We start from the raw sequence: 26,573 nt of genomic DNA on the forward strand, positions 1-26,573 counted from the left end.
CACCTGGGGGGAAGAAGAAGAGAGAGACTGAAACAGAGGCAGGTGGGTGATGGTTCAGAGCCTACCAATGGAGTCCCCGACAAAAGTGAAATTTGACTTCTGCCAATGTGGTTGGTAAATGAGCTCACTTTTGGACACATTTGGATGCTACTTCTCACTGCACACCAGAGGGTATTCCTGTGGGGAGGAAGGATCTTATCATGTCTGGCCTTGCACTTGTATAATACCTGGATGTCTCAGACATGTGTGCATTTTTAGGATGTTAATGTTAATAGCAATACAATGTTGCTAATACAGTATTAATCAAAAAAACTCAAACAAAAACAAACAAAGAAAAATCCATTAAAAAAAACCCACCCACAAAAACCTCTACAGCTGAAAAAAAACATTTGGAAGTTTTATATTCTCAATATACATGAGGATTATAGAAGATATAAATTTAAGATATAGGTGTAAATGCCAAGACACAAATCTGGAAGACTGCAAAGTATGGATGTGGGAAATTTTCCAAGGACTTCACATGTTGAAAATGGAGTGGGTAGGAAGAGTAATTTAACTGTACTTGGTGTCTTCTGAAGAACATTTTGTAAAATAAACATAATAAAAATATTGCTCCTACCGAAGCATTAAATAAATAGCATTTATAGGTATATGAATTTTAAACTGATCCCCAGCAATGTGGGACATCGCTGTTTATTTTTATATGGCGGATGGCATGTCCTTTTTTTATTTTCATGAAACACATACACCACCTATACATACATATGTTCTTAAAAAAGAAATGCTGTTCATGAACTGTATCCACCTGTTTCTCAAAACAGAATTTCTCAAGAAAAAAATAGAAACTGGAACTCTTCATATTCTAATTGTTTGATCTTTCTTGCTTGTTTCATAAACATATCTATATTATATATCAATATATAGTTCTAAATACAACTCATATACCACACAAATGTCAGGCTTCCTCTGTTTACTGTAATTATTTACTGTAGTACCAGTGTAAGAAATAGATTCCCTTACAGTCATCAACTAATTTATGTTTTGACATTGGATTGTATCAGTAAGGCTAGAAGAGCTTCTGCCTCTGCATTCTCCCTTTTAACAAATCCCAACTGACATCCCATGTTATGCTTTTGCTTTTATAAGCAATTAAATCATATGTTCACATATATTTGTAGCTCTCTGTCAGAGGAAAATTTCTCACTGATGGAAGAATTTGCCATCAGACTTGCTTCTAATATTTCAGGCCCATTACTAATCCAACCAGTTACTCTGCACGTAAACTATAACAGGCACCTGATTATATCTGTCTTATTTATTTTTCCCAGTTTCTTTTGCATAGGATGTAAGACATTCTCCTAAATGAACCTTGTTATTGTGCTTAATTGAAAACCAACATAGGTGGATGTGACTGGAAATAATTTAATAGAATATAGACATCAGTATCTCAGTCACCATAAATCCTAGTGTAGATGTAGTTAAGGTCTGAAGTAGTCTCTCTGTGCTCTCATTTATATTCAGTGAAATAAAATAAGCACTTCTAGAGCATGATTCATCCCATCCTAAAATAGATGGTGAAAATAGGTCAAATGACTCTTATCCTTAATGTACCTTTTTCTCTGTCTCCCCTTTAAAGGGAATCTTAGGTGACTGCCTCACACATACACCTGAATTATGTGAATCCCACCTAGCTTACCAGTGATGTTTAAGGGCCAGAATAAGGCTTATTTATTCAAATCCTGAAAATTCTCGAGATTCTTCAGGAGGTGTGGGTACTAATATATGTGAGTGTCTCAGAGTAATTAATTTAAGATCTTCATATCACACCTTTGATCCTTTGAGCTCACCGTGATTGCAGCTTTTCTGTTACAACAGCTGTATAGGAAGTAAGGAAAGAAATCAGCCAGTGGTGAACCTCCTATTACATCTTAAACTGAGTATTTCAGAAGGGAATTCAGATCAAACTAAGCTGAGGTACGATCCTTTTCTTTCTTCTTTCACATGACAATTGTACAACATTCCCCCAAACTCTACAACCCATGAATTGTTTTGCACTTTCAGGGGAAAAGAATCAAGATCTTTAACAGTGTTGTAATGTGTTTTTACTACAATGCCAGTGAGTTTCCACAAATATTTTACATGACTTTAGCAAAGGATTTGCTTTTTAATAATGTTCAGTGCCTGATTACCTCTGCCATCCCAAACCACACCCTTAATTATATTTAAATGTTAGAGCCCTTGTCCAGCCAGGAACTGATATTTCATTGTGTGTTTTGCCCCAGCATGTCACTGGGATGAGTTTAGGGAAAATGTCCTGTGTCTTCTGCAACAGATAAACCTGAATTCCTCAGCAAAGCTGTGAGGTTCAGCCCATTCTTATGTTCAGAAGGGAGGCCATCTGGAAGTGCTTTACAGTTTTCATTAACAGAGAGATTTATTGAATGCAGTAATATAAAATGCAAATAACTGAATCAGAGAAGCATTCTCCATGTTGCATACATTGATTTTAAACTCAAACAACTGTATATTTCCATGCTTTACATCTGACTTTCCATATTTTTGCAGTGACAACACATTTATCACTGTTTTGTGTGATGCATGAAGCTCCATATGATGGCCTGTGTGAAAGTCAAGGATTGGCATCCCTTGCAGGATGCCAAAGTGAGTTCCCCACTGGAACTGACTGTGAAGGGACAACACCATTGGACAAACCTGTTTTTCAACTCACTCTACATGCAGTGGCTGATGCAATCCTTCTCTGGAATGCTTCTTAGAGAGAAAAAGGGAAAACATATCATTCCTAGCAAAGAATTGCACACAACTCTGTAGGAGAGCCATGTCTTCAAGCCTGGCATTTGACAGGACTGACAATCATAGAATAGCAGAATGGCATGGGTTGCAAGAGACCCTAAAGATCACCTACTTCCCACTCCCTGCCCTGGGCAAGGACACCTTCCACTGGACTGGGTTGCTCAGCTCTCCATCCAACCTGGCCTTGAGTACCTCTAGGGATGGGGCATCCATAATTTATCTGAGAAACCTGTTCTGGTGCTTCACCACCCTCAGTCTAAAGAATTTCTCCTTATTATCTAACCTAACCCTACTCTCTTTCAGTTTGAAACTATTCCTCCTTGTTCTGTAACTACATGCCCTTGTAAAAAGTCTTTCTCCATTTTTCCCACAGGCTCCATTCAGGTACTGAAAAGCTGCAATTAAGTCACCACAAGGCCTTTCCTCTTTCAGGCTGAACAATCCCAATTGTCTCAGCCTTTCCTCACAGGAGAGATGTTTCCATCCCTCTACTCATCTTGGTGACTCTTTTCTCAACTCACTCCAGCAGGTCCATGTCCTTCACATGCTGAGGACCCCAGAGCTGAATGGGGGTGGGGTCTCACAAGAGCAGATGGGATTATTCACCTCCACAATAACTGCACTGAAGAGGTTGTTGGAGGAATCTGCTGGGTTTGAGGAGCTGGACAGTTGGCACTTGGAACTTTTAGCATTTTTGGAAAGGATTTTGTTTTTTTCTGTCACCTATGGATGGGAAGGACTTCAAACCCTTTGAATGTCTATACAGCCCTTTGCATCAACATCCTTGACAAAAGAAATTTCTTGCTACATCTTTTTTACCTCATTATCTGCTGCCTTATGCAGCTATGATTGAAAATTTCTTTATTAATTGAAATTAATTAGGTGGACTGCAATTTCTTTATTCTTGCCAAAATGATAAGTGATATGGGATCTCATTCACAAAACTGGGTGACTTAGTTTGAACCAAGAATTAGCTCTTGTGGGGATAGATTGCCCCTAACACCCACGTTCCCTCGATCAGAAAGAGTCACTGCAATGTAAAAGGGCTTTGAAGATGCTTAAATTGTAAGTACAAATTTGGAGAAAAAATGGCGTGGATTGAACTGTAGCCTGTAATTGACATTTATACTGCTGTCTTTATAGCTCTGTTAAAATTGTTAGAACCACATCAGCAAGAGACCATATCTGCTTGGCTGTAATGCATACTTCAGATCTGGGAAAGCAAAACCATAGTGGTTTATATACATTTTTGTTTGAAAGCTTTTTCCCTGCTGTAAGATTACGTGTCCAAACAATGCTAATGCTGTTTACAAAGTAACACATGAATATAATTGAATTTCTTTTGATGTACAGTGTAATTATCTCAGAGATCAATAACTGAGCTAAAAGAAATATGCCTCCTATATTAGCACTGTTGTATAGTTCATTCTTTTGTCTATTGATCTATAGTAGATACAAACTTTTTTCCTCCTTTTAATTCTCTTGGACATTGTTATAATATTGCATACTCTGAAACACATTTTCTAAGACATGATTTTCAGTGTCTCTTATCATTACCAACAGTAACCAGATGAAAATTTTTGTAATTATTTTTTACTCCATTAATTCTCAATCAAATCCTTCAGATGCTTGTAAGACATTTCTCATTTGACTTGCACATACTGCATCAAATCTCTAGTGTCCTTCTTCACTTTATTCTGAATCCTCTGCATTTCAAAAGTGAGTACTATGAACAAATAAAGATGTGAAAAAGTCATGAGGATCAGACTGAAACTGACTTTCATTTTTTTTCACATTTGGTCATTTCTTCTTTCATGGAGTTCAACTCATAATATCAAACCACTCTGATTTTGAGACTATTTGTGGAAAACTTGAATTATTTTTTCTGTAATCTACCTAGAAGTTACAAATGTCCAGCTTTTGGTTTTTGATATATCCGTGCTGTGTTCTCTACAGCTGCTGTTGAAGCCAGATTCAACAGAACAAGGAGAAAGCCAGTGCTTGTATTGCCCACATCCTCCCTATTTTGGATCCCATGATTGGAGAGCCATAAACACAACGCCTTTGCAAGGCACATCTAACAGGTTGACTGAATGTGATACACTTAGGCTTGACGCAAATCAGGGCACAATAAGGCACTGCATAGTGTAAGCCAGTTAGCCTCTTCTGTCTGCGACGCAAAGCAAACGCGTTGCTCTGGAGGACAGAAGTCTCTGCCTCTGAATTGGGTTACATTCAATTCCACATTTTTGTAGCATGCTGTCATTCCTAAGAAAAAAACTGTCACTCCAAGTTTGTGCTAAATTAGGGAGTGTCTGTCTGTGAACTCACACCAAGCATAGTTTTAACCAGTGTCACCACTGCCTGAACATCCTTTCCCTGGGATCACGCAGCATCAAGTCCCCAAACATCCTTTTCCTGCAGTGTCTGAGGTTTTTATGTTGTGGGCCATGAGCAAATTGGATTGATACCATGCATGACTGTCTGGCCCTGTAAGCTGGACATGGCAGACATTTTCGTTAGCATTGCTTTTGTATAAGGTAACATTCTGCATTTTACCTTCTGATTCACAAGTGTAAGCTAAAAAAATGCAGAAAGGCTCAATAACAGACACTAAAGGATCTAATTACAGAAACTGACATAGCCCCATTTTTAAGTGCAAACACAATAGTTTATTTAGAGACACACATGTACTTGTGTGCACCAAAATGGGTTAGAAAAAGAAAAGAGTGTGTGCCCATTTCAATCTGATTTCAGTGGTACTGTCTGACCTTGTGTTTCGGCCACACATCTCCACAGTGATGCTTTTGTAGGAATATTTTGTGTATCTCGACTTGGTAAAGCTTTCTGTATTATATGTGGAGTCAGTTTTGTAGTCATAAGCTGAATTTCTATTTAAGCCACCTAGCCACGTTTTGCTTACCCCTTTACAGGAGAAAAAGAAAATTTGTGTATTTCTATACTCATGACCCCTTTACCAGAATTTAAAAAAAAATTTCGATACAATGTCATTGCAAAAACTTGCCTAGCTCAGAAGAGGTTCAGTTCATCTAACTCAATCGCAAAACAGATAATTTCAGCTGTCTGCTGGAGCAGACAGCACACTCCAAAAGGTAAGTGCTAAAATATCTACTATGTTTGAAGATAACCAGACTGAGAACCTGTCTGATCCTACATCAAATTCCCCAAGTGGGTACCTAAGTCTCAAAAATTAAAATCTTTCATTAGCGCTTAAAGCCACCCATTCTGTTCTGTTGACCATATCCTTACATAGTGCATATTATCTTTGGTGCTACTCCTTCATTAGTTACCTAAAGCAGAGAGACAAAATAGGTGCCCCATTAGATAGTTAGAGTTTCACCATGTACTTCTAGCCTGGGAATCCTGGCATATTTTATGACTGGATTTTAATATAGACTTTATATTGCACATATGCACAAATATATATTTTTTTAATAATGCAGGCTGATGCTTGCAAATGAACTGGTGAGTTTGGGCTGTACTTCATCTTTGATGCACAATTCTGATGGACTTTAAAGGAGATGAACTTTCCCTGGGTGGATTTTCACTTCTGTACTCATACCTTTACAGGTTCTCAAGCTTAACCTGTGGTGCTAACACCCTCTGAAAGCAAAGGCCAAAATCATTGTCTTCTGTTGTCTAGTCTTGACTTGTTTCATATGAACATCTTAATCAATATTAATCATATTTTATTAAGGCAAAAGTAGGATTTTGTTTCTGTGTATATTATAGGCAATTGATGAGTTCATCATAAGTTACTAAATACAGAAACAGGCTTGTTCACTTGTGTGTCATAAATACAATATTCTTTCCTAGCCCAAAGTTTTCTCTTTTTTCCAGTCAAGCTCTCCATACTTTTAAAAGTTTCTGCCATTAATAATGACTATTATTTAGCAATGCAGAGCACATTAGGTTGATGAGATGATAACCGGGTACGGAATTTTTGACTTAGGATTCTGTAATATACTTTAACAAAAGATGTTTCCTGAAAATACTTACTTTAGCAAAGAATGTTTCCTGAAAGATTCCCTTAGCACAGAATCTTTTTGTAAATTCTCAGTATTTCTTTGTTGATATATCAATATTTTTGCTAGTTCATTTTCTTAAGCTATCATTTAAAAAAAAAGTATGCTCTCTATTCATTTCCCCCTTGCACTGATTGTTCCATATTTTTCTTCCTGACAGAATGAATTTGCAATGTAGTTTGGTGAAGTCATGCTTTGTGTTCAGAAACAAAAATGCATTCTGCAGGAGAAACAGGACATTCCAAAGTGTCCTGTCCCTTAAGTGTTTGCAGAGATGCTGGTTCCTAAATACAAGCAGACAGGAAACAAAAATAGGTAGCTATTCATAGCATTATTTTATAAGATTTGTCCCTACCTCAAATGCAGTTTTTCCTACCATCTAGATTAGATTCCTTAGCAGCCGATCTAAATGTCTAATTGAAGAGTAGCTTTCTGAAGAGTCTGTAACTGTCGCTTGGCTTCATCCTTCTCTGTTTGTTCCTAAGATTTCTTTCCTCTCTTGTTTTCCTTCTGAAACAACAATGCACTCTATTTTGGGGTTGCTAGTCATGATTCCAGGAATGGGAATCCAACTCTTGAGTACAACAGGCTTTACATAGTAACTCCTTGGCAGAAATTCAGAAATGCTTTGGCCAAAGGGAATTAAAAAAAGACCCAGAACAAGGGTAACTTGAAATGAAAGACATTCACAAAAAAAAAAAAAGTGTGAAAAATCTCACAAAAACTCACATAAAAAATACCTTCAGCACATAAAAGACTGAAGAATTGAGATAAATTGTGATATTTGTTTTTCATGCTTAATGGAAAGCTTTTTGCTACTCTATCACTAAGTATCATGAATACTAAGACACTTCTCTTCTAAATGTGTATGTGTATATGGGAACGTTCTAACCCCAAGCTTGCCAAACATGAAGTGTTTCTGTTTGCTCTCTTTTCAAAATTAACTCTTGATGGAGGATTGGTTCCATTCAGCAAGGGAAGGAATTTAAGTTTCCCCTAAGTCTGGGGAATTAGCATAAGAATGGTCCTGGAAATGATGAACTGTCTGTAACACTACTCTGCTCACAAAGAAATGGTTCACTGTTCCAGGGTACCTGTCTGGATGCTGCTTCTCTCCCACTACTCCAACCTATGCCCCCTGAAACACAGGAGAGATGTCTTTGGGGTCAGAGCCGCAACAGGAGCTTTGAGATTTTGCACCTGAATATGTCTCTTTATATGATTTCCCCCAAAAGTTCCTTTCCCTTTTCATGGTTACTTCTGACTTCTCATTTGCCCCACTAATCATGTCTTCCTCTTGAAATGACTGTCCCAGCTGGCAGGATGTGGACACCTAATACAGCCTTTCTCTCCTACTTCAGAAAGCTGCAAAAAGAAGGTGCTCTATTCAGTTCTGTCTTTAACAGTTCTTTTAGGATTTTAAAACCCATAAATTCCCATGTTATATTGCTCTACTTTTCTGCTTTTATCATTATCCTGCCTCCCTCCATCCTCAAATCAGTTAAGAGAAAGAAAAGGAGTGCACAGGTGACAACCAAATACACTTTTCCAAAGAAATGACACACCAAGTTATTGCCAAGGGGAACCATGTCTCTTCTTTCAACATTTATTTATCTATTGCTAAACACACCAAAGCATCTATCATATTTTAAACACAGTCTTTTTCCAGCTATTTAATAAAGTGTACTGTGTATTTATGACTCCTTAACCAGAAAACCATATCCTAATGGATAGATTTCAAGTTCCTGACCCAAAACCCTTAATTAACTGTAAATCAAACATTCTTATTCTTCTTCAGAGGAGTATTATGTTAGCAGATTTGGAAGTTAGTTCTGAAGGGACCTGTTTTTATAGTACCACAGATCCTGAGGGGGGGAAGTAATTTTCTATTCCAAGAAAACATCTACCACTAGTACCACTGAGAAGAAGAGCTCCAGTTGTTTGGGGTTTTTTTAAAGCCCTAATGACTAGTTTTTATTCCATAATCACAGAGAGCCCCTTTCACCTGATGATTTTTGTTCAGTCTTCAGCACACTTCCTTTCCTGCTTCATCATTCATCAACTATGAGGTCATTAATTTTAAAAGGGAGATTCTCAGTAACCAACAGAGAATTTTAATGTAAATCAAAACTTCTCCAGCTGATAAGTTAATTTGTCAGTAAGGCAGTTCAGCAGCCCTTTTGTTTTGTATGGAATTTTCCAGACAGTCCTTTAGGCTGACTCCAGAGAAATCAGGATCACCATTTACCGTGGGCCATCAGTCTTGGTGGAGGTCCTCAAAGAAAATAGAGATGACATAATTTTCATTGTGCTCCCAAGATCTCTATACCTACAACTATCTCTGTTGTACTGTCTGCTGGGATATGTTTGATCATACTGTCAGTGTATGGATGCATGCCAAAAAATTGTGTACGGCCATTAAGGAACAATTGTTCTCTGGCTGAAAGGGCCCCTTTACACATGTCTGTCCTGGAAAAAAAAACTTTCACAAAAGCTTAATCTCTGAGATATGACAGCTAACAAACTCATTACAATGCATATGGGGGAAGGGAAAAGTGGGACAAGAAACCCAAGTACCTCAGATGTCCACTATATTTTCACATCAAAACAGCAATCAGAAAAAAGCTTTGGAGCCAGCAATGGAACCAGCTTTTTATCCAACCAGATGTAGATTAGCTTTGCTGAGGAAACTCCACAACACAATGCAGGATCATGTGCAGCCTGGTGGAGCTCAGCAAATTGAAACACGCTGAATTAGCATTAACTTCTCTGTCCAAAGAAATTTTACAGGCCAGATCATTGCCTCTGTTATGACCTGGGTTTGCCCTACACAAATTGTTAGGTCAAGGAAAGGGAGAGGAGCAAGCATGTACTTGCTTCATCAGTGCTCTGACTGCACATAGGCTGTGCTGGTTTGAGCTCCAGTGTACGTTGGCCAGAGAAATCAAGAACATAATGTTTTCCTCATTCCTCCTGCACTATGCAGAGATTTGGTACAGAGAGGTGTTTCACCTGGCATGCATGCTCCAGAAGTGTGATTTTTTCAAAAATTAAGCTCTAATATCCAGTGCATGTTGACAGGTGAAAAAACGGCAAGTCACTCTTCTAAGTTGAGACATTGTGTTATGACAGTTGTCCAGTACAGTGTTCTCCAGTGTTGCTCTAACATCCTTAAAACCAGCTCTTGTTCTATTTCACATTGCTGTATATGCAGAAGGGACTAACAGGACTTGCCAGGAGGAAAAATGGATGGGGACAGGACTTTGGAAACCTTCTGCATGTTTGGGTTTTTCTTCTGAATTTCCAGCGAGAAGTAGAAGTAACTGCAGAATATATTCCTGTGCAGCTATTCCTAGGAAAGGTCACTGGTAATGGCAATATCCTTGATTATTCTGCAAATGAGCATTGGTTCCTTTATTTCTGTGTTCTCTCTTTAATTTTGATCATGGCATCTTCATAGCTGTCCTTTTTCATTCTCTTTTTCACCTTCAAAACAATTCAGTACTCTTTCCAGGTGACTTTTAAGGCCACCTCTTTGATTCTGATGAGCTATAAGAGACCTCTATTCTGATTGCCCTGTCCCTGCTTCCTCTTGGCCTGGACCATTGGGATCACAGCCAAAGCAGCCAAGGATTAATTACAGAGCTGTGCAAGAAATAAGACCCTTCGTACTGGGATTATTGATAAAAACCCAAAACATTTTGACTGCTTATAGGACCAGGGCCTGATCCTGTCACCAAGTCACATGCAGACCTCCTGGTATCTCTGTGCATGTTCTACAGGCAGGCAGCTGGGGACAGCCCCTCTCAGAAACATCGAACAGATCTGCACAGGATAATGAATGATGCATACTGACATGTGATTTTCCACATGTAATGAAAACTCAGCCTTACTGCTGAAGCATTGCAGTAGTTGAAGGAACACATTTCCCAGATCCTTTCCCAGACTTTTACGATTCAGGGTAGTTAACTGGAAATGCAAAAGCCAGCCGAGTCGCTGGGTGGCTGCTCATATGGAATTGTGGTGCATCAGTAAAGGAGAGAGAAGTCATCTTGTAGCACACTGTGTGCTATGAAAGGCATGCTGGGCAGTAACACTAATTGCATTATGCTATGTTCAAACAAAAATGTTTGTTTGAAAGAAGTTCTGTCAAGCTTTGTGAATATGTGTACAGAGCTTGTGTATGTGACTGTTGCAGTAAAGTGAAAATGTCTCTCAACAACAAAAAAAAAAAAATAGCAAGAAAAAAAAAAAAGGTCATTAGTATCCCATGGGAAATTTTCCCTCCAGTTTGTAACCAGTAATATCCTCCACTCAATTCCCCTGTAAGACATTTTCAAAGAGGTGGTTTCTTGATCATAAAACAAATCATGACACCAAAAAAAAAACCCCAACCAGAACAAGACACTCTATTGCACATGCTGCATCTCAAGGGAAAGGATGAGACAATAAACAGCATGTAACAGATGTTATTCACGTTGCTTCATGCACTGTTGGAAGGCTCAGATACTGTAGTTCTGAGCATGGTGAAAGAGCCCATAGACACAGAGTAGGGTCACTAACAACATATTTTATTTAGGAAGAGATATGAAAAATAATTGATTATTTATACATTCATAGACAAGGTCTTAACAAACATAATAATCTTGAATCTTTCCACTCCACTGCAGTGCTTACAATGAGATCTTTCAAAAATACAGAAATTAGTAAAGATTTCAGAGTACTTAAAGTTTCTGAACTAAGAAATATACATGCTAAATGTAGCATCTTATAAGGACTATCTGGATCTGTGCTAGCTTTGAATCATGGGGTTTCAAGGGAATTTTTTATTATAGTTTTGGCTCCAGTGTACTAACACCATGTGGGTTTTTGCTTTAAGTTCTGGGTTTGAATGGACAAAGTACTTCAAAGCAAGACTCTAAATCAGGAAAATGCAGTGAGTTTCATATGCTTTCCACTCAAAACCATACCTTGGCCCAGATTCCTGTACAACGGAGCCCAGCCTCACTTGAAACTCAGCCCACATTTGTTGAAAGCGTTTACAAATCCCATCAAAACTGGCCAAAGTTTCAAGTTTGTAATAAAATCCAAATTCAAAAGTCCTTCTTGGCTACAAATTACTCTCTGTTCTAGTAATTCCTACTTGTTCCCATTAAAAGGAAAAAAAATGGTCTTATTCATGCTGATTTCTTCCTGTTGCAGTGACAAACCTGGAATAATTCCATTAACTCATCAAGGTTGTTTTAGATTTGCACCAGGATAGGTGTGAGCAGGTTGAGCAGAGGTCTGATTAAGACAAAAATGGGAAGCTGGGTATACTCCAAGGCCACAATTCCTAAAAGCAACACATACTTTTCTGTTGAAGTTAACAACATGCAACTGCAGCCTGTAGGCTTTCTTGGGTATAAGCAAATATTTCTGGCTACGCCAGAAATGCATGGCACTTGAAGTGTCTCATCATGGTGCCATGCCAAAAGGCAATATCCATCTTTCTGAAGCCAGGCTGTGGCAGCTCCCCATGCTGCCTGCTTCCCCCACTCCCTTCTGCCCTTTCTGCCAACACCGACCTCTGTACGATGACCAGGGGACCAGGCTCAAGGACTGTCATTTGTTTCCACCTGTGCCCACACCTTGCAACCAAGCAAGACTCGAAGAAATAACATTCACTGAGAGGATGCAGCCAGGGACACCAGCAAGGGTGGGAGCACTGGAATCTGGATTTAGAGTCACTTAAACCACTGTGAAACCATCCTTGGGCTTGCAGAAATAGGATTGTGTAAGTCCTATGCCTCTGCATTTACCAGGCTCTATTATCTCACTGTACATCATGGATTTGCAAGGCGATATTGTCATATATTAATGTTATTATCTGTCATGCAACATTAAGAATGATATCACTGACACACCTGATCCACCACTGGATCTTATTGTCTGAGAAAAGCCCACCTCAAACAAAAAAAAAAAAAACAAACCTGCAGCTATTGCTATCCATCTCCCAAACCATAGTAGGGGGCTATCTCATGGTCACATTTCAGTAAGAACAAGACAGGCTTTGTAGCAAAATCCACACTGCAATGTTATGGCTGCCACCTGACTTGAGACTGGAAGTGTTGCAAGGATTGTCCCCCTTGCAGGGATGTAATAGGGCAGGTAAAACGCAGTGGCAGACAGATTTTTGCTCTGGATGCTTAGACCAGTTACCCTTTTTGCACTTTCTCTGTCAGGAATCCTCAGCAGAACTCACCCTGCCCCCGTGCATTACCACAAGCAGAGGCCAGGCTTGCAGCGTCCTGCCTCACAAAACCAGTCCCTTTGGCTCTGTTTCTCATTCTTTCCTGTTTTCCGGGGAGAAGAGGCAGCTAACTGAGATACAGACTGGGGAATCAGAAATCTACATTTTTGAATGAGCCTCTTTCAAAAGGCAGGTTTGCTCCTTTGCAACCTTTGCAACCTTTCCCACCTCACCCCGGCAATCAGTGTGCTGTTAAAAAGCCTTCAGCCCCAAGCAGTGCCTTCTGATCATGATAGAAATATGTCCTAGCCCTGGAAGGACTCCTCACAGGCTCCAGCAGTTTGCTCCCATGAAGTGGGAGCAAGCATCATCCAGTGGCAGTCCAGAGCAACTTGGAGCAGCTCCACTCCACCTGCGGCTACTCTCAGCCCTCCCTTCTCTGAGCCTCTTCCCCTGGAGAAAGGCGGAGGGCTGGGAAGCGGCTACCTGAGGCCCTGAGCCGTGAAAAGATGTGATGGAGCGCAGGGAAAACAAAGTAAGCGCCATGAGAAGGCCGTCCCCCGCTTGCCCCCCTTCGCCAGGCGGGCCCACCAGAAGCGGCCGGAGCGGGAGCCGCAGCCGGGCCACGGGCTGTTTGATTGCCTAAGCCTGCTGGCCAGACAATAGGACCAGAAAGAATGGCTGCTTCCTTCCTTCCTGTCGAGTGTTCTGCCTGAGTGAGCAAATTCAATAGCACTTCGCTTCGCAGCAACACCAGGCTCTCTCGCACAGGCGAAAATCAACAAAGAGCCATTCTCGGGCATTTCCAACTGCACCTAAGCCAAGGCACTGAGCTGTGGAGCCATCCGGCCTGGGGAGGGGAGCCACGCAGACACTGCTCACTGCTCTTGGGTGTGCGGCCAGGCACAGTAAACATCCAGGTTTTTCTTTATGGTGAAGGACTGCTTTTTTTTTTTCGCTTTTTTTTTTCTTTTTTAAAGCCCCCTAATGTCAGGCACCAGGCAGTTTGCTTCGCCATCCTACCCCCAACCCTGCCACTTACTCCATTTGTTGGTTTGAGGCTTTTTTGTTTTGGTTTGGGTTTAGTTTTGGTTTTTTTGGATTTTTTTTGGTACTTTCCTGATGAATTCGCTGCTGCTTTAAACCCCTCCAAGACTGGTTGAAGGGTGCTAGGAGGTATTCAAGTGCAACTAAACTAGGTGAAGGTGACACAAGAGTCACTGTGTAGAAAACCTAAGCCTGCTGCTTTTTGCAGACTCAAGTGGTTGCACATTTAAATCACAGACTGGCTGAAAATAAAATAGGTGTCAGTGAATGAAAATATTTGACAAAAGCGGGCAAGCAGATGACCAAGACTATGCTCAGGTGGGTATAAACTGAAACACCAGTCCCCATAAATTTCATAAATAAGAAAGATAACAATTATCTATTGCAGTTTTTATTAGTATAAGGCTCTTTTCTGTCTTCCAGATCCCATTCTTTAGTTCAGTGCTGTGTCAAAATAGGAAGGAACATTGTGTTGCTAAAAAGACAAGGACCCAGGATGTGCACACCTGAAGCTGACAGTCAGAAGTCACAGTTTTTGTAGGCACTGATTTTCTAGATCTCTGGGGCTTCTGAAGTGGGTTCAGTCCATGAAGCTTTTTCCATACAGAAATAAAAAGTGCACTCTGTACATCACTTTGCAGCACTACTGAGGAATTCGTGTGCATCTGCAGTAAGGCATCTCCCCTTGCACTTGCATGGCATAGGATGGGATATCGAGGGACATATTCCTGTGAACATCTGGGTTTGTTGATTCAGTGTGTGTGGGAAGAGGAAGGGGGAAGTGCAGAAAGAATCTCCAAAAAAGAAAAGTTTACATGGAATTTTTTGAGTGATCTGTCTTTCTCTCTGTTAAAAAGCTAGTTTTTTGCTTTTGAAACAAGCAGAGTAAGATTTTGCACTTGCCTGCTGCATCTGTTTTCTCAAGCAAAGACCTGTTTGTTTTTCCCATTGTGTGTGAACCATATTTGAAACAGACCACTGAGCCAAGTTACATCAAGTCTGTTTCTTTTCTACTTCAGAACTATGACAGATTATCCTAACCCATCTGCAGGCATGATTAAAAATATGAAAATAATTTTTACTTTTCTTTTGAACTGCCTTTGATATAGTATTTGCTGTCAGATAATCGATAGAGTTTTAACATCTGGTAATGCAAAATGGTATGTTATTGCAGCTGAAGAAAGAACTATTTAGAAATTCTTATAGCAAGTTTTTTTTGTGACGTCCAAAATTACAATTGTGGCTTCAGTTTACAATAAACTTGTGGTGGTACAATTATGACTAAATTATTCATTTTTATGCATCAGAACATAATCTATAACACAAAGGGAAAGAAAAACCAAACCCAGCACAGAGGATTTTTATTAAGATAAAGATCCTGCTTACATGATTGGGATAAGTGATATTCAGATATGTCATCACCCAACCTTAGGAAACTAGCTCAGACAACTTTCTATTAAGCAATAACTTATAAGTGACAAAACAATATCTATTTCAGTCATTGCACAGTGAAGTCTAGATTACTGTAGTTGAAAGATTTTTCTCTTTCTCCAAGAGCATTCAGAAGAAGCCTGCAGAGAAAAAAACAGCAATCAAAGTAGGACAGCTGTGTAGACTTTCATCTTCTAGAACTTGAAAGCAATGGGAACTCATACCATTTATAGATACAGCTGATCTAGTTGTAGGCATTAATGTTCATGGTCTCTTTCCCCACAGAAAAGTAGTCACTGACTCAGCGCAAGACCCGCTCCTGGTTTGGTTTGCTTGGGTTTCTTTTGGTTGTTTTAACCACTGAAAAAGCTTGTGACACTGTGCAGTTGGTTTATGCCTAACAAAAGTAGTAACCTAAGAGGATGAGGTATGCAATGTATATTTTTTAACCTAATTCTGGCAAAGTTTCCCTTAGAAAGCAGTCTACTATTGCTTGTCCTGTAGAAAAGAATTGCAGCTAAGGATGAAGAAACTGATTAAGATCAAAGACCACCACCACCAGACTTTATTCTGATTGCCCCAAATCTGGTATTTGTATGAATTTCATTTATGCTTCCCCTTACTCGATATCCTCTGGGAGCAATATGCAGGTAGATACCTTCCCCACTCCCTTCAATGGGAAGTGTCCATATTACCATAAGATATCAGAGCCAAGTCTGAAGATTCCACACATTCAGGTATGTCACATTAATTCTGAGGTCAAAGCTAAACAAGCTATCAGATTCTAGCATCTGTGAAGGTTGTTGCTGGCCATAGGGTCCTCATTATAACATAACCTCTTTTCTTGTAATACCTTCTGTTCTTTTAAAATAGTCTGGTGTTTTGTGTTTTGTTGTTTTTTTTTTTGTTTTTTTTTTTGTTTTTTTTTTTGTTTTTTTTGTTGTTGTTTTTTTTTTTTTAATTTCCATTGTAGTCAAGCTAGAGAGAGGTCAGATGAATCAGACACTGGTTAAACCAACAGAACTGAGATAATTTTTGACAGCTATATAACCTCCCACTTTCATTTTAGGAAGCTGCTTATACCTCTAGCCAATAAGGCTTCCCACAAGCTCCTAGGGAAAGTTGAGAAGATACACTACTTAGTGTATTTTAGAACATATATAAAATACTCTCATTAACCCTAGGCATCTGCATTCCTCACAGTCATTTTGATACATTTATGTTCAGATCGTGAGTCTACCTGTGAGGCAGACTGATCCTTTTGCAGGTGAGCAGCTGAGGCCCTGTGTTCACTGCCATGGGGAAGTATGGCAGCAGCAAGGACAAGCATGGCAGTGTTGGTGGCAGCAACCAGCTCAGGCACTCAGGCACTCATGGAAGTATGGACAAAACAGCCTGGGATGCTCAAATCTGCCTGGGACCATCAGCATTTAGCCCACATTGAAGCGATGACATTGGAGTGATTCCCATCTGCAATTCCCAATTTATAGTAAGTGGTTTGCTGAACCATATAAAACAAAGTTGTCACAATGGTGCTTTTGATTAAAATTTTTATAGGGGGCCACAGTGGCCTTTGAAAACAGGGGTGGTTGATAGTGGTCTAGTGGTGCTGCTAAAAAGTTCAGGAATGCTGAACTTTAAGGTTAGGTTGTCTGACTGCAGTGCAAATATATGCTAAGTGACTTGCCCAAGGTCATTTGTATTATGATATCTATAGTAGAGCAGGCACTGAACACTGATTTTCCATAGCTCTGGTTAGTGCTCTAATCTCTGCTATGAAAAGAAAAAAATATTTTCTAATCTGACTAAGTATGTTCAATTGTATCTTAGGCAAACTTTAACTGGCTATGCAATATACATAAGTGTGCTAATAAGCATATCAGGAATCTCCATCTTTACTTCTTCCCCATGTGAGCACTTGAATTGAAACAGCAGTTTTTAATTTTTAATTTTAATTTTAATTTTAATTTACACCTTCTAATATTTTTGATGCAGACTCCAACACAGGAATTGAAATGGGACATACTTGTTCCCAAGTGAGAGGAATCACAAACAGGTTTGGACAGAAACAATGAATGACTTGGCTTGAAATCACTTTTATTTCTCCCTGCTGGAGAAAGTTGCAGTGGTTAACTAAAGGGACAGTTTAAATTAATCTAGTTAAACTACTTTAAATGGTGGATGGAGGTGTGTTATGTATATTCAGAATAAACAGTTTACAGCAGTTTACTGGGTCATCCTTGAAAAACTGTGTATGTCTTTGTTCTATAGACAAAGTCTGCCATTATTGGGGTGGACATTTCTTTATAACCCAAATTTCAGAACTCGAAGGGAACTTTTCTCCTCCAGGTTTATTTGCTGCTGTACCCCATGCAATTTTCACTGTCCTGCTTTCCAGAGACTAATAAATCATGGGGCAGATTGTCCTTCTCAAAGAGTTTAATGGCTGATCTATATTGCTGATATGCTAATTAAAATTATTAATTTAAAAATTACTTATTATTACTGTAAACAGTGTTCAGTGTCTTTTCCAAGCAAGCTGACTGTACTGATTCCAAATGATTTAGAGTATCTGAGAAACTAAAAATGCAAGTAAATGTATATATTAAAGTTTTTCGAATGGAAGAAACCCCTTTCTCTAGATGGTTGTATTTTCATGGGTCTTATTGAAAGAGAATTTGAACATTTAGAATGAGTAATATTTTTGGAAATTGACATTAAAGAAAACAAAAAATTAATAAGAGCAGAAACAGCAGTGGTATGGGGAATTTCACACAGGGTATATAAGAGTGTAAAGGAGCAGCCTTTTTCATACCCCAGAATTGTTGTGCAGACACCTGTGGAAGCCTATGCAGGGGGAACAGATGCTATAGAGACTGTAATAGTTCTGTAAAAGTATGTCACAAGCTCAGAGAGACAGGGACACATAAGCAGGTAGGCTCCCTTTCATTTTCTATGCAGAAAATGAATCATGAGCATAAATCTGAAGATCTAATATGTCTGTGCTTAATTGTATTGCAAGCAACTTACACCTGCAAAAGAAAAATGCCCCTTTTGCAAATCCACCTCTTGGGTGTGGAGTTGGGGTGAGAACTACTGTCATGCAATAATTCATGAAATGGAAAATGACTGCCTACACGCTTTGTTGCATCAGGCTCTTTGCATAGTTGTCTGGTTTACAGTGTGACAAAGTGCAACAAGCTGATGTACCCGGCAGCATGAAGTGAAAGTGCTTCGCATTAAAAACTGTGAACAACCAAACCATTTTTAAATATAGGCGGAATCTATAATAAGCAGCAAAACGCCCATGCCTCTCATGGCTAATGAGAATTCCCATCTGTAATGGTCTGCCACATCCCCGGTTAATTAGAAACTAAATTACTAACTCGCTAATTATTCATAATGACATTCTTTTACGTCTGTTAAATTAGTTATAAAAATGATTAGCATAAGAAATGCTAGGCTTTGAAATACTAGTCAATAAGTCAAAAAGTGTCTGTTTGCCTATTTAATCTAATGAAAGGTATTTTATCTCACACAGCATCTAAGCACACAGGCAAAATTAACCCTGTGAAAGTAAAGGGTTTTATCAAACAAAGCAGAAAAGCAGAGCAGGGTTGCACTACTATAATTTACATGTACAGACTGTTTCCACTAATAAATGTATTTCAGAATACTATACATACTTTGAATAAGTTGCATAATTTTCAAGGGCATATGTAAAAAAAAAAAAAAACGCTTTGAGAAAATGTATGTCATGATTTAATGTATTAATAAAAAGATGACCCAACTGTCTCCCAGACTTTCCAGATACTTGACTAACCTATTTGTTTAAAAGGTGTATATGAATAGGCAAGTTTTCACAGGGTGTCATTTTCCATATAATCAGGAGGGCTTTGTGCGAAATTGTATAAGAAAGCATTCAGGGTTAAAATTCAGCATGACTCTCCCCCAAACAACCCTTCCTGCACCTTCACCCCCACTCCCACTTAAACCCTTTTGGAGGTTCCTGCCCTCCCCTCCCTGTTCTCCTCTTAGAAGCAAACTCAGCACCATTAGCACACAAATGCAAAATAACTAGCCTAGGCCTCTTCCCAGGAATACAAATTAGGGGCAGGTAGTTGAAGAGCTTAGAAAGCTGAAATAGCGAAGTTCACAATGAAAAGGATGAATAGATGAGAGACTGAAAGTGGGGTAAAGTGTTCAGCTTTTGTCATTTAAAGTGACGTCTTTAACTCTTTGCCTTCATAAGGCTGCTCTTCACAAAAATAATAATGAATTGCAATTAAGACCTGAAGGACAAAAGGGAATTATGTGGGAGGAAAAAAAAGGAAAGGAAAAGAAAAAAAGCAAAAAAATATGATGACAAGAAGATTATTTTTTCCCTCTTATGCAGCATATGAATATCTGTCAGGAAAGCAGAGAGGATAGTTTTAGAACTGTCATTGTTTAATCTGACAATGGTGCCACTGTAGATAGTGAAACCAGTGATGTCATCAAAGCAGCTGGAGAAAAGTTTGAGATGGCTCATCAGATCTTCTAAATTTATATCCACACATGAAGCCCTGTAGCTACTTCATGTTCTGTTCTGCTTTTGGGGACATAGTACTGCTTCTTATTGAAATAGGAGATATTTTAGTTGTAAAGTGTTGCTATGTTTAAAGTTATTTGTCCTTCAGTTATGCAAAGCCTTTAATTCAGCTGCACCTCTGGACTTGACTGCCACCTGTTTGTCCTCTGCTAGAACAAAGTTCCGTTTTATGGCACAGACCTATGACTAAAGCCATGGTGAGAGTTACAGCTTTAAAAGAATTCTTTAAAATGTGTTATTTGTGAATATAGTATCCTGCTGCCAGTGTAAAATGGAATGGCTCTTTGATCACACTGAGGACATGCTGTTCTTTAAACCAGTCGTCTGATCCGTCAGAATGTGGGGAATGGATAGGGACCCAAGTTAGGTGCAGAAGCTTCAGTTCCTATTTTCTCGAACCTTTAAGCTATTAGAGCAACTCAGAAAACCTGGGAAAGGTGTCTGGAAGAGTTCCATAAACCCCTCTCCCATTTATTACTGCTACAGTATTTCCAAACCAAATGTGGTCATCGGTCCCTCGTATTCACCCACAAAAGCCAAACCCAAAAATAAGCCATCACTGTGGCAGCTTGTAGCAGGCCATGTAGGATGAATTCCCAGAGTAGGGACTGCAATATTTGGCAGGAGGCTGCACCAGAACTTAAACAGCAAAGTAACCAGTAGAATCTCAAAAAGACAGCTTCTGAAGATGGAAAAGGAAAAACTGAACTGGCAAAATAAAAGTAAATTATAAACCCTCAAGTACTTCTGATAACAAGTTAAGTGAATAGTTTTAGACAACACTGCTCTAAATGGCCAGTGAGGATTATAGATCTATCTTCTCTTTTTACCTGGGATGTTCTTTCTAATTACTAATTACAGTGTTTTTTCAGACCTTGTAATGGCCATTTTACATTGTTACATTACTAAATTTAATAGCAATATACTTTGGGAAAATTTTGCCAACAGACCCATTCATGCAACACTTAAAATTTCAACATACAGAATCTTATACAAAGTTTACCAGGACCTTTGATTTTATGAAAGAAAATGGAACTTTTTACAGGTTCTCCTGTAATTCCTACACCAATAGCCAGTATTTCTGGATCAGATTTTTGAAATACCAAAATTCTTCTTAAAATAAGAAGAAACATTAAAATAAGAGAATAATTAACAAATTAAAGGTGACTGCCCTCTACTAAATTAGCTTTTCAAAAAGGGTTTACATCAGTTCCAGCTATTGCACTTGCATGACAGTTTATGGGTGTAGGAGGAAAGAAAATCTCATTTTATTTGCATTGTTTTACCTGTTTTCTTTGTTGAGGATATTTCAGCTCCATGATGATTACTTGACATTCCATATTCATTGTTTACTGTGACATTAAAAAAAAAAAATCAGCTACTTAGCAGCTTTAGGGTATGTCTCCAGGGACAGGTACAGACAGATGCAAGCTTGTCTGTCTGCTCTTCAAATGGCCAGACATGAGCCAGCTCTGATCCAAAGTCATATAGACATTCACATGGCACTTGTGTTTTGAAGTAACCAGCAGGGTTGAGCAACCTGAGTGCAATTACTTGATTTTGGACAGGATCTGGCTCTGTCTGACCAGGTCAGGGCACAGCCAGAGGACCTTGGGCTTGTGCTTGTCCAAGTAGTCAGGCTTCAAAAACCTTCCAGAACAAAGTGATGGACAGCAGTGACAGCTGAACACAGCCTGTCAATGTCATTATAATGCAGAAGGAAAAAATTTTAGGACCAATTTTCTTTACGGTAACATGAATTTGGATGCTTTTCAACAATCTCACCACAGTAAAAATGAGTTACAGCTTTGTGTTTAATTACATCTTAGAGATCATACATCTATTATGAGATGTTGTGATTAACTAGTTCTTAAAAAGACCCTACAGACAAGAAGTTTTTGTGGCTTTCTTCATTTTACAATTCCTTTGACTTCTTAAGCATATTTTAATGATTTGTCTCTTTCTTATATTAAAAAAAAATCAAACTAATATGCTTAAATTCTGTTGTAGTTGATGGAAATATTAAGAATTATTCAGAACTACTCATTTTCCTTAGCATACCTAAGTAAGTATTTTCAACACTGTGGTTTATTCCGGCTTGAAATTCCCCAGTGAAGTCAATAGGAACTCAACACGTGTATCAGAAGTCAAATTTTGCCTCTTTATGATTTCTAGAGCATTTTAAAAAGTCTCTGAAGGAACAACTATATAAAATACTTTCTGAGGTAAGCCCCATAAGGAGAACAAAAGCAGGTATTATTTAACTGCCTCATCAAAATGCACAGTATCTGGAATAAATCAGGAAGAGTTTGGAATGGATTTATTGGAAGGGTGATGCTTCTGTTTAGCTTTCCATTTTTTACGGGAAGAATTAGAAATGTCATTTGGCAGATGTCTATAATGTTTTTGGAACTGGAAGGAAATTTGGCTTTTCCATTTGGTGTGGGTGGATGTTCCTCTAGGCCACATTTAACATGTAAAATGAGAGAGGTGGGTTTCAAACCCATCTTAAACTGAGACCTGTAGCTGCATGTTTTGCAGACTTACCTTAGAAAATCCTCTGCCAGCGACCTGCATACCTGATCCATATATTAGCCCCAGGGAGATGGCCCTAAGCATCAGTTTCACCCTTTTTGCAGCATAAAGATTCGAGCCAAAAAAATCAAAGTATCAGGATTCAGGGCAACAAAAAATCAATAGACCAGATAAACTGGTTTATCCTACTTGCTGCTGTGCAAAGGAGTTATAAACATGACCTAACCAGCCAGATTCCACCAGTGCATCTAACCTTATCTGTATTTCATGCCACTAAGTACATTTTGGGTTTATGCTTGACATTATATATAATGGGTGTCCTCTCTATCCCTCCTGGAGCAGGATGTAATTCTAATCTTTCTGGATTTAGGAGGGGTGGGAGGGAAGGCTACTGCTGATAATAATAATCCTGATTATAATAACTGACACAGAAACAGTGAAAGCTCTTATACATTGCAAGACACTTCAGGAAGCTTCAAAGAGTACCACACTCTTACTGCTAGATGAAAAAACTGAAAAGATACAAACCTGAAGAAGATACAGAGGGACTTGTACATTTTACCAAACACTGAGAGAAAAATATAAATTTATTATGCCCCAATACTGAGGTATGTTTCCCTCCTCATGAGAAGAAACTCCCAAGGTATAACTCAGCTGCTATTCATACATTTGCCTTACAACAAAACAATGACATTGCTATGATTTTTGTACCCTGCATCTTTCTTGATAATTGTTGCAAGAATTTGAGCTGTGAAGACAAGGGAAGCCATCTGGTAATATTTCTTTTTCATGACTTAACAAAAACATTAGCAACCTAATATATGTCTACAGAAAACAGCGAAGGGGCACTGGAAACATATGCACACAGTTAGATAAATTAGCTTTGTGCTGTACCTGAGGGCTCATACTACAGGTAAAAAGCTGCAATACAATCAAGGAATTATGTATCAAAGTAGAGATCAGTCAGTGTACCTTCAATCCTTATAAAGGTACTGAAGTACATCCATAAAAAACAGTTTGCAAGTAGTTGGGATGAAATAAATCTTACCTTCTTTAGTCAGCTAAAAGCTAGATTTAGAGTACAACAGTGGAACTCCTTGCTCAAGGATATTGCAGGCAAACAGGTTAGAATGGCTTGAGACAGTAGGCTTCAGAAACGAACAGAAAGATCATTAAAAGTCATTAAAACACTAGATTGGATGCAGGAAATTTCTTTGTTGAAGAAATACTTTTTTATTCCTTAAATACTGATATATGATTGGTTATATCTTTTTCTGAATGTTCCAGTGATGACCTCCTGGGCATGAATTTTTGCTAGCATCACCCAGCCAACTTGCTAACTTTGCAGAACCATCCATAAGGTTGGTGTTCACATCTGTGTTGGGCCTCCTGCAGGATACCAGATGCAGTTTCTTGTTGACTTAAATGCTTAAAAAGCTGAATTTTAGTGAAAAATCTTCCCTAAGGTGACTGTAGAAAATTACTTTATCAACATATTTAGCAGAAGAATTTTCATCTTTGCCCAGTGTCAGCTATATCCATTCACATTGGAAAAAAAATTCTTAGATCTAGCACCACTCTATGAGTTTTGCTTTTTTGGGTTTTTTTCATTTCTTCTACACATTTTCTAGGAGAATCCAGATGGAGATGCTGGTAGCCACCTAAGCCTTGATAGGCTGTAGAGGACAGCAGCTGACACACAGGCAGTCACTATAATTCCCTTACACCTGCTTCAGGAAAACCCAAGATAGTTCTGACTTGTTATGCATTTCTGTTTCTCAAAAATGTCGTAAGAACACAGGGACTTTCTATGGCCTCAGAAGAGTTGTTCATATAGCCTAGGATGTATTTTCTGATGATGACAAGAGAGATGCTCTTTAGAGATAATGTGTGACGTGGCCACTGTCTGCAGTCCATCCCCTTCCTAGCCCTCACATCCACCACTGTTGTACTGGGATAGCAGACAGTACACCCAAGCTCCCCACTCATTTTACTTTGTGTTCAAGGATCTATGGTTCATAAAGCACAGTTCACAGATACACTCGAAGTGCACATCTTACTTTTAACACCAAATGTACAGAAGTGAACAAGGTTAAGGCTGCCCAGAAGCAGATTGCTGTTGGGCTGTGGAAGCTGGCTATCATTACAGGTGTTGATGAGACTGTGTCTAATTGTGAAGGCTGTTTGTCCCTGAAGATTGCCTTAAACATCTTCTCAACCAGCTCCTGATTATGGATGCATCTCAGCCTGGCTGCCACTTAGCAAGGGAATACAAAATATTAGTTTATTACAGCCCTTAAAAATGTATAACTCCTGAAAAATCTGTTGTTATAGTTCCTGTAAATTGGTAGGAGTTAAATTCAGCTTTTAACCTTGGTCAAGATTCCATTCTGTGCAGGGCAAACAGGAATCTGAAAGCAAAGATGGCTCTTTCACAATCACTCTAAAAAGTAAGGGGAAAAAAAAGTAATTACCAAAAATATTTACGGTCCTGTGGTAAGACTGCTTGCTTACCAAAAGGATGTGTACTCGTCACATCATTTAGGATGCACAGTGATATATGCTCCCACTATTTCTTCCTCTCTGCCACCTGGAGGGGGAATCTCTGGAAATGCTATGCCTGTCTTTTCTGCTTCTAGACCAAAAATCGAACAGATCCTGCTTGGGCAATGAAGTGGTAAGTACCTGTAAAAACTCCTTGCAGCTGGTCAGGAGGAGAAGAAATATTTAGATTTATAAAAGCAAGGTCTCTTGCATTTTGAGAGAAATGCAAGGTGGTTAGTAACATTTTTGAAGGTGTTAACCAGAAGCTCAGGTCTTATCTTCTCTAGAGAAAATTGGTTGGGCAATGGTACTTAGTTGCTCATGTTTTTTAAACAAACATTTTCGACTTATCAAATGTTAAAATCACAGTGCTAAGAGCATGACTGTAGCTTTTGACATGTATTGCTAGAGATGGTAAACATTTTCTTGGTAGCATGAATGACCAAACCACATGCACTGAAATTCCAGCAGCTGTAACCACATGAACATTTTATCTTGTGCTAATGATCATGTGTGAGCAAGCAGTAAAAAACATACACTTTTTTTTCCTTAAAAGTGTGGACACAAAGACAACAGCTTTTTTCACCTAAGATAAATGAATTGAGTTGACAGAATTAAATTAGGGACTACTTCTTTCTTTTGACCTCTTAAGAAAGTGAAGAAAATGAAAACTTCAGAGGCATCACAAATATGAAGGAAGAACTAATTTCCCTCCATCAAAGAAGTCCACAAATTATTTTGAAATATTTTTAAAGCTGTGGGAATATGGTGACAATCTAAGCAGGGAAGGTCAGTAGCTTCTCTGACTGAAACAGCAAAAACTTGGTGGTGAACAGCAACCAAATCCCATCAATTACCTAAAAGCCCTATATTCTGTGGAAGCCAGGCTCTCAGTCAAGTCTCAGGAGCTATTTCTTGCCCTTTAGCTTTGGGTATGAGCTACAAACTCTTCTGGTTTTTAAACTGTTTTATATCCTTGTATATCATTTATTTTATATATTTATTTTATATAATTTATATTCTTGCTTTTAACTGCACTCTACATTAGGCTTGTTTGCAAAATTATAAATGAAGTAAAAAGGAACTTGGATATTGATTGTCGTTTCTTCATCAAATCTCTAATGTAATTCAAATGTTTTACATAAAAAATTGGGAAGTTTGTGTGTAGGCCAATGGCTTTACATGGGTCTAAGGTTCTCATTCTTCTGCAATGTAGTCCATGGTGGGTGAAGTAGCCCACCCACTGTTATACTGAATAATAGCTTTCATAACTCCACATAAAACTACAGGTTTCACTCAAGAGCTGTAGGTAGCTTTCTAGCACAATTAACTCATT

Source organism: Molothrus aeneus, chromosome 2, assembly GCF_037042795.1.
Source record: "Molothrus aeneus isolate 106 chromosome 2, BPBGC_Maene_1.0, whole genome shotgun sequence".
NCBI classification, from domain to species: domain Eukaryota; kingdom Metazoa; phylum Chordata; class Aves; order Passeriformes; family Icteridae; genus Molothrus; species Molothrus aeneus.